This window comes from Lacerta agilis, chromosome 13 (assembly GCF_009819535.1).
Source record: "Lacerta agilis isolate rLacAgi1 chromosome 13, rLacAgi1.pri, whole genome shotgun sequence".
Lineage (NCBI taxonomy): Eukaryota > Metazoa > Chordata > Lepidosauria > Squamata > Lacertidae > Lacerta > Lacerta agilis.
In genome coordinates this window covers 29,517,555-29,528,927 of record NC_046324.1, presented here as the reverse complement: position 1 = coordinate 29,528,927, position 11,373 = coordinate 29,517,555, and the positions used below count along the sequence as shown (strand labels likewise).

Below are 11,373 nucleotides of genomic sequence, written 5' to 3'. Positions count from 1 at the left end.
AGGTGGCGTCCAGGGCCCCAGTCACCAGAAGGAGTTGGAGCCCCTCACACACACAATGAAACAGGGCTGGCAATGCCGCATTTTGAAGGAAGGATGTGATCTGTAGTGGGGCCACCACTTTCAAATCCCTGCTGGCTCACACTGATGGGAGAGTGGAGATGGGCATGGAGAGACTTCTCTCTCTCTCTCTCTCTCTCTCTCTCTCTCTTTGTAAGGGGCAGACACAGACATTTTAGAGGTGGAGCACTGAATGTCCCTTAAAAGTAAAGGGACCCCTGACCATTAGGTCCAGTAGCGGACGACTCTGGGGTTGCGGCACTCATCTCACTTTACTGGCCAAGGGAGCCGGCGTACAGCTTTCAGGTCATGTGGCCAGCATGACTAAGCTGCTTCTGGCGAACCAGAGCAGCACACGGAAACGGGAAACGCCGTTTACCTTCCCACCGGAACGATACCTATTTATGTACTTGCACTTTGATGTGTTTTCGAACTGCTAGGTTGGCAGGAGCAGGGACCAAGCAACGGGAGCTCACCCCGTTGTGGGGATTTGAACCGCCGACCTCCTGATCAGCAAGCCCTAGGCTCTGTGGTTTAACCCACGGCGCCACCCGTGTCCCTTACCCTCCCCCTAAAGCAATGTGAGAAGCTTAAGGCCCTCAGGGACTCTCCATCTGGCCCCCAGGACTCTCCCCAGTTATCTCCTGCTTAACACAAGGTTTGTGTTTGGCTACATAGTGTAGGAAACTATGAAACTTGCTCCCGCAGGAGAGAATAAAAGTCTCCAACTTGAATGCCTTTAAAATAGGAGGTTATTGATGGTGACTACCTATGATGACTATGCTCTGCCTTCAGTGTTAGAGGCAGCAATGGTTCTGAATACCAGTTGTTGGAAACCACAGGAGGGGAGGGTTGTTCTTGTGCTTAGGTCCCACTTGCAGGTTTCCCTTTGGGGGCATCTGGTTGGCCACTGTGAGAACAGGATGCCACTGGCCCGATCCAGCAGGTTCTTCTTATGTAGAGGGGAAAAGGCAAATAAAACTGCTTTAGTTTTTGCGCACTAGAACAGCAGCAGCAGCAGCAAATGAAAACTTTGCAAGGGGTCCCTATTTCCACAGTTTATTGGGGAGTTTTTGTTTTCCCAAGGACAGAATTGCCAAGAGGAGAATGCTCATGGCATGTCCTGAACTGACCCCCACCTCATTGCAAGGGGAGGGGAAAGGGAAAGAAGCCACACCCCCACATTGTGATTGGCCAGCTCTGCTATACGGTACCTCTGTGTGCAGTCATTGGCTGTGGGAGGATGGGGTGGGGGCATGGGGCTCCAGCATTCAGTGGAGGGGGGGCTTTTGAGAAGGGGGGGGAGAAGGATTCTATTTTTAGACTCTTTGATCCAGTGGCATATGGATCTGTAGGATGCTACTAGAATTCAGAACAAGGTTTTTGTTCAGCCCCTGTGAAATTGCATTTCTTCATCTCACTGTGTTATCCTTTGCTCTCCTAGAGATTGCAAACGCCGGCAGCACAGTGGTGGCTATGAATCCCCCATCCGTCAAGTGGATTTGTCACCCTTCCTCGAGACTGGCTAGGCATGGCGTGTTTCTCAAAAGCATCCCTTCCCTCCCCTGCCCCCCCTGTGATTGGACCGCACAGCGGGAGGCTGCAGCAGCAGCAGCAACAGCACCACCACCAGAATGAGCTGAGGATGCTGTGCTCCCCGCATTCCTCCATCCCTGGCACTCTGCTCTCTGGCCCAAACCTGCAGTTCTCCCCCCCTTCCCCTCCCCCTCCTCAGAGCCCTGCTTCTGCCATGGCCAGGATGGCTGTAGCGGCGGCCTTAGCCACTGCACTTCAGCTTAAATCTGGATCAGATCAGGTGGTGATGCAAGCAGGCAGCCGCGCAAGCTGCAATGCTCCTGTCCAGACTGGTAGATGGATAATCCTGTACTAGCAGCTGCGGGGCCGCGTGAAAAGGCTCACCATCCATGACCCACGTTCCGGTCCCAAGGGGCAGCAGGAAAGTCCAGATCTTGGCCCACTGAAGGTATAAGGAGGAAGGCACCCCCCCCCCAAAAAAGGTGAGCTTGATAGAGAGCATGGCAATTTTGGGTTCTTTCATTTTTGTGTCGAACGCTACGAGCAAGGGTTGTGGTTTGGGGGTGCACTCTGGAGGCAAAATATACGGAAGGGAAATAACTTTTTGCTGGACTAATGCTGTGCAGGTGAACATGTAGCAAGGGATGCAGGCTGTCTAGATTATAGACAGATGTGGAATTGACATAAATAGATCTATTCACTAGGAAGATACCCAGTTTGTATCTCACGTAAGGAGAGATCAATTTGAAGAGCATCTAGCTGAGATATCTAAATTGGTGGGCAGGTAGCTACAGTGCTCATCCCACAGAACGAAAAGTTGTGGAGTACGAAAGGGAGAATCGGAGAGTTTCCTTTTCCTGCAAGTGTTTTACAATGGTCTCTTTTTGGCAGAGAGGCAAATCCCTCTAGCTCTGGAGGACTCTGCCTTGGACCTAACCTGCCTTGGCTCTGTTGCGGGAAAGGTTTGTTGCCCTGACTCCTGTCTGCAGTCTTCACTCTCTCGTCATTGCAAGGTTGTCTGCTATGCCCGCCGCATTTGGCTCTCGACGCACCAATGCCATCCAGGACTCGGAAGCCAGGTGAGGAGGAGAAGGAGCCTTTTTAGACAGGCTCAAGCAGTTCAGCCCAAGTGGTGCCAGCATTTTGAAGCGGGAAAGATGTCAGTGAGGAAGATGTCAGAGGTGCCACAGGCACAAGGTGGATGAAAAAGTACAGTATTTCTCTCCCGATGAGGAACCAGCAAGTGACCTGGCACCATTGGATTTCCCTCTTTGCTGGCATCCTCCCAATCTGATCAGGTGAGTTTTATGGAGACTTCAGAGCTGGGAGAGGCTTTGGTCCCTAAGATACTCCTTCTCAAACTTGGCAGAAAAGAATGATAAGCAGTACTAGACCTTGTTTTTCCCCTCATTGCATCAAGGATTCAAAATGGAACAGTAATCGTGTTTTGGGTGCTCCTGGCAATTATGAATACGTGTATTAAAATTTTATTTATTTTATGATGAGCTTCGTGGAATGGCTGTCCATATAATTTTGGCCCCTGGCCCTTTCTGCTTGTGGCCTCAGTGCTGCAGTCAGCTGTGGTAGCCAATTTGCAAGGAAGCCAATGAGATGTGGTAACCGCTGTTTACTGTAGTGCAGAGCTAGGGAACTTGGGGCCCTGCAGAATGTTGCTGGACTCTAACTCCCAGCAGGCCCAGCAGCCAGAATGGCTAGTGGTCAAGGATGATGGGAGTTGTGATCCAACAACACCTGGAGAGCCACAAGTTCCCGAGTCTTATAGGTAAGTCACCCCCTTGTATACAATACTTGACAAGAGATTGGGACATCCTTTGGCACCCAGCAAGCTGTACATTTTTTTTAATGCCCCATTCTTGCCTTATTATGAAATGCTGTGCTGCTTATAATGAAGTGTGAACAAGATCTATGTTGGACTTTGTCAACCTGGAAGTGCCCTCCAGCTATTTTGGAATCCAATTTGGCCTGTGATTGGGAATGATTGTATGCTGATTGGGGGCTGATGGGAGCTGTGGTCCAAAACAACTGGAGGGAAATTTGGGGGAAGGCTGTTCTATTTTACATTTTCAGTGGCCAAGACTAGCACCACCAGCCAAAATGCTGGACTGCGACTTGTCTTTATGTTCAAAATATCTGGCCGGCCAGAAGATGACACATAAAATCTCAACAAAGTCTTCTTCTTCTTGTAAGATACCAGGCAGCCTCAAATAACCCAAAATGTGTGATTCTTAAGCAACTTTTTTGGAAGGTAGAGGAGCCTGGCAAGTAACTCCACCACAGCATGCTGCACCTGAGCTGAACCATTGGTCCATCTAGCTCTGTAGCATCTACTCTGACTGGCAGCAGCTCTCCAGGGGGCATTCTCAGGTCTACTTGGGAGATGTCAGGGATTGAACCTGGGACCTTCTGCATGCAAAACATGTGCTCTGGCACTGTGCAATGGCCTTGCCCTTAAGGTAGTTGCTTTGCACCAAGACCACTGGTGTGTCTAACTCAGCAGATTGTTTGCAATGATTTGCAGCAGCTCTCCAGGGTTTCAGGCAGGAATCTTACCCAGATGAGATGGTTGGACAGTGTTCTCGAAGCAACTAGCATGAGTTTGGCCAAACTGCAGGAGGCAGTGAAAGATAGGCATGCCTGGCATGCTCTGGTCCATGGGGTCACGAAGAGTCGGACACGACTGAATGACTGAACAACAACAACACCCAGAGATACCAGAAACTGAATCTGAGACCTTCTGCCTGTGAGGCAGATACTCCACCACTGATATTCCTGGCCTCGTGGTTTGGAATAAAGGGATGATTTAAATAGGAACACAGCAAGTTGCCATGGCCTGAATCAGACCATTGGTCCATCTAGCCCAGTTTTGTGTACACTGGCTGGCAAAGGCCTTCCAGGGTCTTACACCAGAGTCTCCTACCTGGAGATGCCGGGGATTGAACTTGGGATCTCCTGCATGGAGGGCAGATGTTCTGCCACTAAGCTGCAGCCCCAACCCTCCGCGATCAATGAGCCCAGCTTTGCAAACAGCTTCTACTTGAAGGCTGTAAATCTTGACACACACACCCCTTTTCAGATCTGAGGGCAGACCCACAGCTAAATATTCATCTCTCTAGGTGACTACTGAGAGAACAAGGTTGGCCAAAGGAGACAAGCAAAGGCAGAGGTTTGAGATCTGTGTGGCAAAGCAGGTTGATCAAAGCCACCGTCCCCCTCTGGATGCTGCCATTTTAAATTAGGTCAGTCGTTCATCCTGGATAGATTTCTGCAGCACACCCCCTCCTTCTTTGCAGAGCGGAATTTATTGTCAGTGTCAGGTGCCTAGAGAACATTTCGTGAGTGAGGGCCTCCCCCTCTGCCTCGCTGGGTGTCTGTGCATCCGGCTGACAAAAGGAAAGAGCAACAGATTATCCCAGAGAGTCTGAGAGGTTGCAAGGAATCAAGAGGGTCAACTTATTTAATAATAGCTGCAGAGTCTGCTCTTCTGCACCAGCCTATTTTATATGTTTATTTAAGGGGGTGGGGAGCCTGTTTCAGCCTGTGGGCTGGATCCCTTTCTAAACAACCTTCTGAACAACCTTTGGGGAGCCTGTGGTGGGTGGAGCCATAAATGCATTTTTTCCCCTTTGTACGGAACGCTAGTTTCTGCCCACCCACCTCTGTATCTTGGCATGCAAAAGAGGAATGATCAGAGTTCAAGAAAAACATGCCAGCTGGGCAAAAACACTCAAGGATAGTGCAAAACAGGGTGCGACCTGGGGACAGTCCTGAGGGCCAGACAGAAAGGTCTGGAGGGCCACATTTGGCCCCCCCCCCGGCTGAGGTTCCCAACCCCTGATTTATTTTATGAGATTTTTTATCTTCCCCTTCCTTTCAAAGGTGCTGTAAACTTCCAAATAAATTAACTTATCTTTATGTACAGCTCTGCTTCCTCCTAGCCTATGATGGAAAGAGGGTGGAAATTTATCTTCCTTTGATATGGCTGTTGCCTCACCTATGATGGGGGGTGCTTAGACTTTTTTTTTAGTTTTGGAGGGATCAGTGCATTAAAATCTGAAATCACTCTGTTTAACAACATCTCTGTCCAATGCTGCAGTCTGAAAAAGAGAAACTGCCTGGGCTTTTTTTTTTTTAAAGCAATAATACTGGGAGTTCATGCTTTCTTATAAGAAATTATCAACTTGTACCTGAGTTTACTTATTTCCTCCTCCCTCCCTATCTGTTTTGCTTTTCTGCTGCATCTTTTTAGACTAAGGTTGAGAGCAGGGCCTGTGCTGTTACTATTGATTTTTCTGGGAACCTTTTTTGGCTGAAGAGCAGGATGAAAGTTCTTTAAATAAATAAATGCAGACAGTGCCTTCTCTCTCCTGCCCAAATCTGACCCCTAATTCCATATTTGTAGGACAGATCAAAGTAATGCTTAATAGGCACTTTGCCTATGCTTGAAATATTTCCTTCTGTTTTATGAAGTCTCATGCACAGAGATGATATCTCTGTAATAAAAACCTGACTTTGAAAGTAACTTTCCTACCATGCAAACACCTAATTTGATTTCTGCCTAAGAATTCATGGTCCTGGATAGCAGCTTTTCTTTTCTTTCTTTCTTTCTTTCTTTCTTTCTTTCTTTCTTTCTTTCTTTCTGTCTTTCTTTCTTTCTTCTTGTAGTCCTTATTGTTGCAGAGATAAACTTGAAACAGGCAGGCAGTAACCAGTCAGAAACTGGATGGGCATGCAAAGATCAGAAGGTGAGGAAGCTTGTTGGCACCGCAGAGATCAGTTCCTTATAATTAAAGGTAAAGGTACCCCTGACTGTTAAGTCCAGTTGTGGACAACTCTGGGGTTGCGCGCTCATCTCGCTCTATTTGCTCAGGGAGCTGGCGTTTGTCCGCAGACAGTTTTTCCGGGTCATGTGGCTAGCATGACTAAGTCGCTTCTGGCGGAATGGAACACCGAAACCAGAGCAGCGCACGGAAACGCCATTTACCTTCCCGCCAGAGTGGTACCTATTTATCTACTTGCACTTGATGTGCTTTTGAACTACGTGGGCAAGAGCTGGGACCGAACAACGGGAGATCACCCCATCACGGGGATTCAAACTGCCGACCTTCCGATCGGCAAACCCTAGGCTCTGTGGTTTAGACCACAGCGCCACCCGCGTCACTTTCTTATAATTAGCAGAGAACGAATAGGTTATGTAGTTGTGCTACGATAGCTGTCATTCAGGTCATATAGAATCCCGTGTTTCTTGATGCAGGATTTTAGCTTCTCTATTACCTTTTTTAAAATAAAAAGGTCAATGGCCCATCTAGTCCAGCAACCTGTTTTCATAGTTGCCAACCCGATGCCCATTGTGGAAATCCCACAAGAAGTAGCTAAGTGCAAGAGCCCTCTGCCCTTCTGCAGGTTCCAGTAACTGGTATTCAGAAGCATTACTGCCTCTTTTAAAGGCATCCAAGTCGATGGCCATAGCTGCCTCCTGTGGAAGTGAGTTCCATAGATGAACTCTGCACTACATGACAAAAGTGCTTTCTTTTATCTGTCCTGAAACATCCAACATTCAGCTTCATTGGATGTCCATGAGTCCTACTGTTCGGAGACAGAGGGAGAAAATTTTTTCTCTATCCCCTTTCTCCACAACATGCATAATTTTATAAACTTCCATTGTGTCAACTCTTACTTGCCTTTTCTCTTAAGTCCCAAATGCCACAGTCTTTCTTCGTATGAGAGTCGCTCCTTCTGCTTGCTCATTTTGTTTTTTCCTTTTCTGGACTGCCCATAATAATCCTCGGCAGCAGCACGAAAATCCCTGCAACTGCAAACTCTCAAGATTCACAGAGTTCTCCGGCAACATTCCATAGTACTCTCACTTCATAGAATCGTAGAGTTGAAAGAGGAACCTCAGAGTTCATCTATCCCAACCCCCTCTCAGTGCTGGATCTGCAGTGCAGAACCTTGCAATTGCAGCATCCTCTGCTGCCTTTGCTTACTCCTCCAGCAGAGGTGGGGAGCTTTTCGAGCCTGGTTGTTGTTTTTTAAAATTCCATTTAGCTTTGCAATCTTCACTTTTGTGCATATTGCTCAAAGCTGAGAAGATTGAGATTTAGAAGGTGCTGGTACAACCCTTTATTTTTAGCTTGGGTGAGCTATTAAATTCACCTTTGGCCAAGAAATGTATGTAAATGTACCCCATGCTGTTCTCACCCTTATGGAGTACAAAGGGAGTTACTGGCTTCTATTACACTATGAGCATTTCAGCTTCCATAAGTGGGGCTTGATATACTTGTCATCAACACCTTCTGCAACAATTGAGAAATTAGGCCCCAGTGAAACAGCCTCATGTCAGGTCGGACTATTTGTTTGTATCACTCAACATCCTAGAACACAGGAAGCTGCCTTCTCCTGAGTCAGACCATTGGCAGTATTGTCTACACTCGTGGTTCCCAAACTGTTTGGGGCCACTGCCCCCTTGTTCCCATAAACTCATCCCCAGTGAGCCCTGCCCTGTAAAAAAATTATTTAGAATAGCGGTCTGCATGACCCACTAAGGGAGATAATACCACAAGAATATTCAAAACGGTAACAATGAATTGCACATTTATTCAAAATCCAGTTCAAACTAATTAATTCAAATGCATGAACTTGATCTAGCTGATACCAGCTTTACCTATAACTTGTGACGACATCTTGTGACATGTGACGACTCAGAATTGTGAATACAAACAAGTGTGACCACAGGAAATGGCTTTGAAAGCGGTAAGAACAGCAAAATGTTAAATACAAAGCGAGGAAGGTGATTTGCTCTAGGCAGAAAAAGAGCCCTGGACTTGTCTTAACAAAAATGTTTTTAGCAGGCGCCGAGAAGAGTACGGTGAACACGCCTTCTTTATATCAATAGGCGGGGAGTTCCAAAGTATAGGTGCTGCCACACTAAAAGATTGAATTCTTACAAATGTAGAATGGGTATTATGTCACACCTGTGACAGTGTCAGTTCTGCCGACTAAAGTGGCTGAATGGGCGTATATGGGGTAAGGCAATCTTGGAGGTGAACTCTGGTCCCAAGTCATTAAGGGTTTTATATACTGAAAGTAAGACCTTGAACATGGCCTAGTAGCAAATTGGCAGCCAGTGCAGATCTCTGAGCACAGGTGTGATACGATGACAGGGCCTCACTTCTGTCAGCAATCATGCTGCAGCATTTGGCACTAACTGCAGCCTCTGGATCAAGTGCAAGGGTAACCCAGAAAGCCTTAAAGTCCCAGGGTGCTTCTCTCTCTGCCCTCGCCTTGAAGGTCAGCCAGGAATTTCCTATGAGATTTAGGGCTGTAGGACCTCTCCAGTAGGTCTGGTCAAGGGCAGGATTGTGCCCCAAGCTATTTCACAAGACTACATCTCCCAGCATTCCATAGGGAGGAGAGGTTCCGCCAGTTACGCTAGCTTGAAGTGCAGGTGTGGCTTTAACCGAGGAGCAAATGAGGGCTGAGTCCTGCAGCTGAGGAAAGCGTTTCAACTGCAGAACTAATAACGGCAGCAATTAGCTTTTGGCGAGGATGCTCAATCAGAGATAATTAGACGAGGGAATTCCTGACTCTATAATTGATACGTCTCTTCAAAGGGGGCAGGACAAGCCATACTTGATGGGAACAACTTGCAGCCAAACCACTTGATTGGCATGAATGAGGATGAGAGCACCCAGAAGTGCCATTTTGCCTGTTTCCTGCAAGGCAACAAGAAAGAGCAAAAAGCCAGGAATGGTGGGGAAAGGAGTCAGCTACATTTTAAGCCAGGGATAGGGCCCCTTCAGCTCCATTATCCTTGACCGGTGGCCATGATTAAGCTGATGTGAGTTGGAGTCCAACAACACCTGGAGAGTCAGATGTTCCCCCATCCTCACAGGTCCTAAGCCTGTTGTTATCCCAAGAGCCCTTGCCCCTCTGCCTAGCCAGGTATTAGCTATTGTGATGCTATAGAATGCTCTCCAACATTTAACGCTCTCCAACACACTGTGGGAGAAACGTCAGTGATTACAATGCTCTGTTTTTATTGCTTCTCATGGCCTAGAACTGACCCTGAATGAGCTATTAGATGGATATTAAACGTTTGGGTGAAAGGGCCATCTCTCCGTGGTAGAGCATCTCTTTTGCATGCAGAAGGCTCACAGGTTCAATCCCTGACGGCATCTCCACATAGGGCTAGGAATTTCTCCCCTCTGAAGTCCTGAAGATTCGCCACAAGTTATTGTGGATCATACTAAGCTTGGTAGGCCAAAGGTCTGACTCTCCGTAAGACACCGTCCTATGTTCTGTACTTTAAAGAGCAAGGATTTCTAAAGCGAGCAGGATAGATATAGACTTATGAGGCTCACCCTTCCTAGGAACTGGTGCAGGAAGGAGCAGGTTGAATTCTAGGACCTGATCTGCTACCAAGCAGGTTTAGACTAAGGAATCTGGACAGACACATCTAGCTTCAAAATCTACAAAACCAGCAATATTTACAGCCAGGATCATCTCTAGGAGACTTTGCTGTCCTACACTACCGGTAATTGATTTTCCTTCCCATCTTGCCACAATAGCCTGTTGTTGTTATAACAAACACTGTCTTCCAAAGGAGCCCAGGGCAGCAAAGGTATCAATACTAATGTAATTAAAACTTTAAAGCAACCTTCTAAAAACAGTTTTAAATTCCCTCCCCAGGCAGTCTTTTTCAGTGGTTTCTACAAATTGCTGTGTACTCCCAAGTTCCTTCTCAAGAAAATGAGCTTTCTAAATCTGGATCATCTTTATTGTTCTATCGATTGTGCTTTCAGCAAGTTAATAACCTCTCAGGAAATGGGGACTGTCTTTTGCATACTCAGAAACCACTCAAGGCAGGACTCAGTGACTGACAGCAGAGAGAAATGCTGACCCGTTGAATGAGATGTAGGCTGGAGACCAATCAATAGTTTTGCACTTTCTTTCTTTACCCCCCTAGAGAGTTGAAGGGGGTAGGATCTTTCACTTGGGAGACAGACCCTCCAAATGTCACCTCTCCTTGTGGCGTATATAGGGGGATATTACAACCTCTCCTTACCTTCAAGAGCCATTAGTTCCCCTGTGACATCACAGCAGCCATTTCTCCAATCCCAACCCTCATCTTAAACCTGTTTGCATAACAAGCAACAAACACACCTACAGTATTATTGTTGGAGGGACTGTTCTGCTTAACACAGAATTCTACAATGGGTCAAAAATATATTGTGACCATGCAAATGTGAGCAATAGCCAAAACAGCTACACCATCTCTGTGCCAACCAGCTGGTGGGCATTTTGTTCATTATAAAACAATTAGTGCCAAGAAATATCTATGCTAATTATTGCTATTGCCAGGACCACAGATTCATCAAACTGTATTTCTCTTGCTGCGATGGAAATAGACGAACAAAGCTGACTGAAACTGGTTTGCAGGGAGAGGGAGGGGAGAGCAGAGCACCTGCTTTGCAACACAAAGGTCCTGGGTTCGATTTCTGGCATCTCCAGGTAGGGCTGGAATGGGAAAGACTCATCTGAAACCCTGCAGAGCTGCTGCCAGTCAGTGTTGATAGTACTGTATTGAGCTAAAGGGACCAAAGGTCTGAGTTGGTATAAGGCAGCTTTTTGGGTTCTTGTGTTCCTAAACCTACAGTCCACTTATGCCATTCCCCATCTGTTGCCTCTTCATAGATCCCCAGATAAACTGGAGCCATTATTTCAGGTTCATTTTGTTAATGAAGAAGAGGGATTGAGGAA

At 46.9% G+C, this 11,373-nt stretch overlaps 1 protein-coding gene across 1 annotated transcript in view; it reads left to right on the top strand.

The window, feature by feature from the left end:
• The first annotated feature begins 2,807 nt into the window (after positions 1–2,807).
• The window catches only part of LOC117056594 (testis-expressed protein 2-like), a 29,181-nt gene continuing 20,615 nt past the window's right edge, over positions 2,808–11,373 (top strand). The window contains 1 exon segment of the mRNA XM_033167091.1: positions 2,808–2,891. The gene's annotated coding sequence lies outside the window, so the exon portion shown is untranslated.